This window comes from Tinamus guttatus, unplaced genomic scaffold (genome assembly GCF_059628265.1).
Source record: "Tinamus guttatus ecotype Peru unplaced genomic scaffold, ASM5962826v1 Tinamus_guttatus_pri_ptg000085l, whole genome shotgun sequence".
Classification (NCBI taxonomy): domain Eukaryota; kingdom Metazoa; phylum Chordata; class Aves; order Tinamiformes; family Tinamidae; genus Tinamus; species Tinamus guttatus.
Window position 1 is genome coordinate 1336290 of NW_028288619.1, and position 9903 is coordinate 1346192.

The window sequence follows — 9903 nt, forward strand, 5'->3', positions numbered from 1 at the left end:
ACGCCACCGTGTGCCACGTGCACTGGGTGCCTCTGCTTGAGCAGGCAAATGAACTAGATGATCTCTAGAGGTCCCTTCCAACCTTAACCATTCTGTGATTCTGTGATTCTGTGTAGTGTAGTATAATAAACTATTATATCATGTTATATTATATTATATTATATTATATTATATTATATTATATAGCATAGTATTGTATAATAAAATAATAACATGAAAATAAGTTGATCTGGTTAATATTACAGCTTAGTGGAAATATGCCATGCATTTAACCTCCATCTTTTATGGATTCATTGTCAGATAGCTCCTGCTCAGCCATACAATTATTTTGTCTGGTAAATGGTGCTACTCTTGCTTCTGATGAAATGAAGATACAGATACAGACGTCATTTTTGTGTTATTATCTCTTCAGCACAGATTGTTTCAGCTGACTGCTGCTGGATCAGGTCTTGAGCACTAAGAAACAGTTTTCTTAGTGTTGATACTAAATTTGTGGATGACAGAAGACAGATCTATCACACTGAAGTAGTATTCAGAAGGTAACGGTGTGGAGAAAATACATTATACAAAATTTTTTCTTTAGGCAAGGGAAAAAGTATTGTTTGAGGAAGCGTGGAAAGCAACAGATTAGATTAAATTTGCCACAGTGAATGGTTTCTGTCTGAAAACAGACGGTAAAGGGATTTCATGATGCAAATGACAAAATTTTGTGAAAACTTTGTGAACAGATCTCAAGTTATTTATAGTTAATATGTCCTTATATAGACGATAGATGAAGAAATTAATGGAAAATCATTACAAGATCTATAGATCTCTTATGTTCCAGATTACCACCCTTTTATTGGGTTGCTTATGAGCACTACTGCGAGTTGATCACCAGCAAGAACCACTGTGTAAGACATTCATTTTCATCATTCATTTTCATCAACTCTTCTGTGATCAAGCTTATTTCTGTGGGAACAAGCAGTTTGCCTGTGGAGTTACAACACTTTTTAGTGTTGTAACTGTAAAGATCTCTGAATTGTCATTTCTTCTTTCTCAAATAGTTGGAAAGAAATAAACCCCTCAAATCCTTTGGAAAGACTATTTCCTAGTCTTAGTTTAATTTAAACCATTACTTTGCTAAAAACAAGTGAAGGAAATGCTTGTGTGCTTGTAATGAAATGGAGGCAAGAGTGTGTGGGACTAGTTTTGTCACCTGGATGGATAAATACTAGTAAATTAAACATGCTCAAGATGTCTAAACCCCGTGTTCCTAGTCATTGGGACTGGTTTGGCAACATTGTTAACCTGTGGGAGCATATTCTTTGGGCATATTTCTAGCCCATACTTGTAATTTTATCTTTGATTGCAAATTTCCTTTATATAATTTGTAATATTCTTTTACTGAATATTAATTAAGCAACTAAATTATATTGTCAGCTTATTTATTAATCACTGGAAGAGCGATATTATAAAGCAACAAAATTCCCAGTGGCATTTGAATTAAATATATGTTTAAAATTATTGTATGTAATGTATAACAATTATTCAAGTATATCTGAGAGTAATTTATGAACCATATAACATATTTATATTGGCATAAATATGAAATTTTACCTTTTGGATATTTAAACATTTCCAAGTAAAAAAGAAAAATTAAAAGGCTTCAGAGACTCAAGAAGTCAGAAAAGAACTAAGTTAATGGGTTTTTAAAATTATTTCTTTCTTTTTTAATTTTAAATGTTCAATGCCCTAAAGCAAAAAGAAATGAAAGCAAAATCATAATGGAATATTTTTACATATAAAATTCAACCTAATAACTGGAATCAGGAGCACTAGAAATACCTGACAAGATAATAAACTCCTCTCTCCCATAATTTTTCATTAATATTTGAAGGCTTTTGGTCATGAAAGCAGGGCAGTAGCATAAGATAGAAGCATCAATAGTAAAATAGCCCACAAAACTGAGAGTAATTAACATAAACAAGGAAATGAAGAATGTAGACATTTGACAAAAACATTCTCTCTGATTTGCAATCATATTCCCTCAGACACATTTGCAAGTCTTTCAAGAGAGAGAATAAGCTTTTCATCTTGAGGAAAAACATGACTATAAAGTTTATACTCTAGAAGAAGACTACTGCTCAGCTAAAGTTAAATCATATCTAGGCTGTGCTTTAAGCTTCAAACACAGAAAACCCTGAAAGTAAGGCAAAGTAGAATGAACATTAAAGTTAAGCTATTATTTTTATTTTGTGTAACAGATATTAAATCATTGAAGGATTTGATTTTGAAATAAAGTAAGTTATAACTAGCATTTATTAGTCTAATCACCTGCAGGATCAAAATATTTATAAGTGTCTATCATCTGTCCAACTGTCTGGATATTAATAACATATTTGTCTCATAAATAGAAGTTTTGGAGAAATCTATCTCTTTTCCTGATACTTAACAAGCCTGTTAGATTTTCTTTAAGAGCTATTCACCAAACTTAATTTACATTATCCTTTGTCTATTTCTAATTTAAGCAAATGGATAATAAATAACTGATTAAGTATAAATCCATTCAATTAATTTGGAGTCCTCTCCATTTTCTATTTATTCATGTGTACAAATATGCAATTAGGAAATGGAATTCAGTTGATGGTTCATGTTTGATCTCTCAGTTTTTATTCTTTAAATACTACTAAATCCAAATAGTCAAAATTCTGAGGATGTTTTGCATTTTAAAAAATCAAGAATAAAAATAGGGGAAAACTGATGAAAGTTGTGAGCTCATATATTCAGGTGTCTTTTGTGCAGCTGATCATTTTACTGTTTAAGCTTTAGATTTTGGGGGTCCTCTTTTTTATTTTTCCCCAAAGTAATTAAGTTTAAGATGCTCTTTCACTTCCCTTTCTCTTGCCCTCGCCCTTGTCCTCGTCCCTGCCCTTGCCCCTTCCCCTTCCCTTGTTCCCTCTTTTCAGCAGTGCTGGTGAGTTTCTCAAGTGATAAAATGCTTAAACAGTTGAATTGTTCAAAAATTGCAAGAAATGCTCTGGACACTTGCAACTGATCCATTCCTACACAAATTATTTTGACGGATGAAACCTCCTGGAAGGTAAAGTCTAGCACCAAGAGTGGTGTTTCTCACTCAACGACAACAAAGGTTTAGGAAAAAATTGTATGATCTATGGTTTGTTTTGGGTTTCTAATGAGCCAAGCAAGGAGCGCATCATACTCCCTATGGTCAGCTACATCAGACTGATGTCAATAGTATTTCACTAAGCCAGTTTCAACATTCAGTTGATTCTTTACCTGTTCTGATGAAAGTAAAATGTGATTTGGGCTGCACCAAATTGTGAACATCCAATTTGAAGGATGAGAGCTAGTTTTGATTTTGTTTTGCTTTGGTTTTCCCTACATTGTCTGAGCTGTTCCTTTTAATATCAGTTTAAAAGCTCCCAGAGTTGATAGTAAAAAAAAAAAAAAAAAAAAAAACACCTCAAAATCTCTCTTTGGAAATTTTAGGACATTGTCTCTGACAATCCCTTCCTGAAACAGGAATACAGCACTGCCCATCCAGCCTTTCAACTACTGCAGTTTCTGTCCAGAAGCACCACTCTCTAAAGTTGTCAGCAGCATACTTTTCAAAGATATATGGTCAGTAAGGAAACAGGTAACGCAGAGATATCTGTGCACACACAGCCCTTCTACAAATTGCTGGACACTTAGAGCTGTGCATCAGCAAATTGAATTGTTAGGGAGGAAATTATGGAAGGAGAGACTGTTGCAAATTTCCAGAGTAAGCCTGCAAAATACATTGAGAGACTGCAGCACAGAAAGCGAGTCCTTTGGAGACTTCTACTCATGCTAGAAAACACTGTACAAGAAGTTTAGAAGTAAATTATCAGAGCTGGAAGAATAAAAAAGGCACTCCAGTTTCAGGGTTTCTCTAGCATAATTTTGAGATTAGAGCTCCAGGCTTTAACATCATCACCATATGTCATGTCTCATATTTTACTGGTTTAAAATATAACCTCTTTTTTTTGTTTGCTGAGTAAAGAGTAGCCAGGAAATTCTTTTAGACTTCTGTTACTCACACAGTATTTCCTTCAGATGCTTAAGAGTCTTTTTCTTAAACAAGCACAGAATGGATCTTCTGTTCATGTTTTATCTGCACTGAGTAGTGCAAATTGTGATTGCAAATTTATTTCTCTTTCTGACATATGAAGTAATTAGTACACTTTGATTTGGGAATATTCACACTACTGACACAATGAATATAGAAGCTAGACAAACTAGCAGCTCTCTAGTTTCAAATACATGATTTTAAAAAAGAAAAAATATATCAAAAAACTCATATTTTTACAAAAGCTATTTCTAGTAGAATGTTTTTTCTTGGATTTACAGATTTTGCTTATTATTTTTGAGAGTAAACAAAAATTTAAAGTGGAATCCTTGTTCAGCATTAGATTTATATTGAGGCATTATCTAGGACTATGTATGTGTTATTACAAACTAATATTTTTAATGTTTTAACTCATTAAATAAATCATATCAATTTTTGGTCTATCTTTCTTACTTTTAGATGTTAAGTAGGTTTCACTTATCATATGGAATATCCTCAGCCTACATTTTTGTAGAAAGTGGTTCACAAGGTTGTATTGACCACGTGTGATAGGAAAACACAGTGAAAGGAGCTTGTGTTTCCTCAACTGTGTTTTTGGTTTGGTTTTTTTTTTTTTGAATTTGCAATTTGTGTTTCTCTGCATTTTTTAAGTGACAGCTGAAGCAGTGCATAAGCATTAATTACCCTGTATTTTGCCTGGTGGATCTTTATACAATCCTCATACTGTTTTTTGTGGTGGGTTTTTTTTTTTTTTTTTTTTGCAAAAAGTACCCTCATTATCTGGTATAAGAAAGCAATATCATAAATAACTGCACTGTGTGAAATCGTGACTGTAATTTGCTTGTCACCTTAGCTTCCTGTGTCTCTAGTACAGTCTTCATCAGCATAAATCAGGAAGATTCTACTGTCACCTGGGCATCTATGAGTATTATTCGTGTGCCTTATTTAGATGGTCTAGAAATAATTACTCATGCTGAGATTAACAAGCGCATTGCCTCTGTTAATTTCCATCAAAAGAAACTGAAGCCCAGGCCTAGCACCCCCTAAACATTGTGATTCTGTTTTTCAGCTATACCCCCTACTAAAAGCAGCTTTCCAGCCTACTTCTGGATGCAGTTAATTGGGATTAGTCAGCAACCAGCCTCAGTTTCTCAAAAGGGACGGGAATGACCTTTCTGATGACCATCAGAAGAGAATCACAGGCAACTAATTCTGCTTTCTTCTATAGCTGGAAAGAGATCATCTGGGAACCATCTTCAGCATGTACAACCCTCTGGCACAGGGTTTTGCTTTCTGAACAAATCTTTTCACACCATCAATAAAAAGTAAAACTCACCACAAACAGCATTCCAGGGCTAACAAGATGAAACAACTGGGGCTAGAATGCAACAGTTAAAGGGTGAGAGATTAGAAGGCGAATGAAAATGCACTGAGATTGTATTTCCACAGAGGTAAAGCTGAAATGTGGTTAGTGAAAAAGTGGGCAGTGACTGCAGAGATATCACTGCTTACGGCAGAGGACCACATAATGAGGCAGACACTGGACCCAGCTGGCCACCATTACATGATATGCATTCCTTGGATCTGCATAATCAAATAAAATTACAGTGGTTTCTTCCTTCAAGAATTTAACATGCACTGTTTGGGAAAAGAGGGTATTGGGAAAGGAAGAAATGAGATATGTACAAGATTTCCATAGCCTAAGGTCACAAACCATGTGTTTCTCTAGCCTTCTGAGACTATCCATGTTCATTTATTTAGACCAAACTCGTCTGCCTCTCTCCTGTGCTGAAAGCCTCTGCTATTATACCTGGCTGATCCAGACCTCATCAGTTAAATATTCAGGCTTCTAATACAGTTTGTAAGAAAGTTAAACAGCTCTGAAAGTTTCTGAGCTCCTAGTTTCAGGTGTTCTCACTGGACATGGGGAGATTTCACAAGTTTTGCTATTCATTGTTTTTGTGGCTATAGCTCATGTGATGGAGAAAATTTAGAAAGCAATGTGTAGAGGAGGTACTGGAAATGATTATAATTTCTTTTAGTTGAAGATAAATGTTTGTTCTTTATCCTGTGGAGTGCTTTGTTTTTCTAATTACCTTAATTATAGAAAACAAGTAATATAAAGCATGATTTTGCTGGATTCAAATAAGACAGGTCCAGGAGATATTTAGGGGTGGCTTCTCACTATTCATTTTCAGCTAACCTTTTTGCTGCCTGAAAAAATTAGCACAGCTGCTTCAGATTTTCACTGTGCCATTCTGTGTGCAAGTGGTTTCCTACACCAGAACCCAGAACCTGTGAAATTCAATCAGATTTTAAAATATTTCTGTAATCCTGATGTAGAGCAGGCATGGTTTAGACATTAAAAAGGTGATGTTTTCCTCAGTAGGCATTGGGTTCTGCAGACATAGCTTTGCACAATAACAGCTATTTCCCACAAAACCACACACAGACTTGGCAAGGTAGGATAGAGTTGTAGAAAGCTATTTTCTTGTGTCAGAACAAAGATGCCTGAAATGAGGGAGAAGTACAGTAAATGACATATGTTGCTTGTTCATGACTAATACTGCTCTTTCTTGTCAATGAAATTGACATATGCTTCAAAAAATAGGTCTTCCAACAACACTACCTTCCTCCATTGGATGGAATGGAGCTTTTGCAACAGCTTGTGCAAGCAAATCCCATAGAGATTTCTCTCATAATCAGTGTACTCATACAGTAACAGGTTTCTGTACACTGTCCTTTCTCTTGATCTGTGTATTATCAGAGTTTTCTGTGCTGTGCCAACTTCCTTATTTTTTCAAATATGACCTGATATTGGTAGGAAAGTTTTGTTGGCAGTACCTAAACTGCAATCTCTCTTCCTCTCTCCCTATTAGATTTTTCTAAACAATGCTATTTGAAGATTTAGCTTATTTGCTTAGATTTTGTGATATAATTGCTCTGAAGGTATATAAATCTTAAGCATAACCTCTGTCTTTTTGGAATTACTTTCATGTGTCTGATGGTAGATAATAAAGTATAAAAAGGTATTTAAAACCTTTTTAAAAAAATGAATTTCTGCTCTGACATCTCTAAGTACAGCTATAGTGTGTTTTGCACATACAACCCTCTCCCACTCCTCTCCCCCCTGAAAAAAAAAAAAAAAAACAAGAATTTATCTTGCTTTGGGTTCGCTTCTGTTAGGCCTCCCTCGGGTTTGGATAAGGTATTCATGAACGGTAGCATTGGCAGGAAAAAACTTCATTGAAAAACATCTATAGACTTCAGTATTTTTTGGATTGAAGAAATGTGATACCATGGTCTATGTTTTAAAGACTTGGTATGTCTTCATCTAAGAGTCCTTGCTTATTCCCTGCTTTAACATACCATCAGTGTTGGCCTCCCCTTTACTCTCCTTCTACCCCAGCAGCATGACACTAGAGACAAAACTGTGCTTCTTTCCTGAATGGCAGAGAGGGGGTAAGATTTCCTTCTCTGCCTCCTTTCTACTTTCCACTTATCTCAACATCTAGCCCTAAGTAATCCTGTCTATCTTGGTTTGAACAGAAGAGCTCACTACCACATCTTACTACTTTATGGTGGTGGGAAAAGTGGGAGTCTTGTGCTCATAGGAGTTGCTTTAACCTTTTCTTTCCCTTAATTTCCCCCTTCTAACCTTTGGCAAGTCCTTCCTGCATTCTTGGATTCTGATTTTTTTGTTTCTATCTAATGACACCTTCCTCCTAATGTTAAAAAGGCTACAACTGACATTTCAAAATCATTGTGAAATACAAGTGTGAAAGACTGACAGTGGAGATGCAAGGATTGTTTTTTTTCTGGCTAGGTTTCATTAGGAAGAGCCTTAAGTGTCAAAACAAAAGAGCTACTTGCCAAGTTCCTTTTCTATTCTAAAAATCATTTTATTTTCAAAAATACTGTAATTGTTCCAAGCTACCATCTATTATAAGCTACCATCTATTATATAGCTAATGTCTTTATATGAGCTATATGTCCTCCAAGATAAATACACTGAAGTGTTTTCATTGAGATTTAGCTCTCTCCCTTCTCATGGAGTCCCTACAGTCTTACAAAACTTCTCTAGCTACCTCTCTGCCTCTAGTGAAATAAATCTAGAATATCTCATAACTTTTGACACCACACCAGTTTTTACTGGAAGTTTTTTTCTCTCTCTGTTTTCTTCAGCATCTTAATAAAACAGTAGATATTGGTGATGAGGATATATAGTTTGAGGATATATGTAGTTCTCCAACTACATGCTTCTTTCAAAACAGTTATGTGATATGTCTTAACAGAAATTAATATTTTCTGCAGCAGAGGAGTGAGACATAGGCACAATATCTAGTTCTCCAACTAGCAGGACTTGAACTGTAGGATCAAATCACATGCATCTGACCTAGTCACTTTAATTCCTCCTTTCAAGCAATGAGAAGAAAAGGCTTGTCAGACTCATAAGGTTTAATTCACATCACTTAATAGTAGATATAGAAATAGGTCAAAATACCCTAAAAGTATCTATTTTTCTCTACAGAATAAAGAAAAAACCTTGTTTGACTAGCTCTAGTGTAGATATCTGCAGTGTAGACTTATGCAAGACATATTTCACCTCAAGCATCAGCACTAACTAGGGACTTGCAAATTACCTTTTATTGCTGCCAGCATTTCAGTTCTTCCACAGAACAGAGGTGATATGTACCATCGCAGACAGTAATTACAGCTGCTTCTCGCTCCCTGCCTGCAGGTACAGAGTTGGTGCCCAGAGGATCGTGTGATGAAAGCTGTAAGTCACACTTCCAGAGAGCTGGAGAAATGCTCTTCTGAAGTAGTGAATGTTAGCAGACGAGTGGCATACAAAATGCTAAGGATAATAGTAAGCATCAGAGGCAAAGATCACATTTTCAAAATCCACTGAGTATCTCATTAACCTAATTTGTATTCTCCGAAACAATTTATGACTTTTAGGGTTTTATTGATATTTGAAATTTAGTATGACGTAACTATAACGTATATATCCAACATGTACATTTTAGAATGTGCCTGGGATCCTCTATCATCATATATAAGATTATCACACATTAGAAAAGAAAAAGGTCACATAGCATAAGAACAGGATGCAAAACTCGTGTTTTTCTTCTAAAATTGACTGTACTGAACTGGATTAAGTTATGCAAGTTACAAAAGATATACTTGTGCTTTTTTATGTGCAAGGTTTCCATGTATCAGATCACACAGCTGCATAAGGAGTGTTCTATGACAAAAACAGTAAAAGGTAAATCCATGCATTTATTTTATAAGAACAGATGGCATCTGTCACAGTCATACAATGCAAAGATGCCCTGTATATCTGAGACAACTGCACAAGGCTGACAGATATATCACTGATTTATAAAAGACCCATACTCTTCTGGCTTAGTAGGAGAAGCCTACTAAGACCCTGCAGAAGACCCTGTAGCACTGCAGACAGCTCAAGATGCCTTCATTTAGGAAACTGAATCAAATCCTTGGACCAAGGAGTCTGTGGAGCATTTCAGCTCACTTTGAAGTTGTCATCTTGTGACCAGTTAGCCTTACAGATTCTACTGGTCATATTGCCTAGATCCTTGCTACCTATAGTGGCAGCATAGACATCTAACTATAAGCATATAAATACAGCAGTCCTGTCTGCTGTAACGTGACACCTTTATGCTGATTTCCTCTGATCTCTGCTTTGCCTGTAGTGGCATAAGAGGAAGACCTTCTTTACTGTGAGAGTGACAGAGCCCTGGAACAGGCTGCCCAGAGAGGTTGTGGAGTCTCCTTCTCTGGAGATC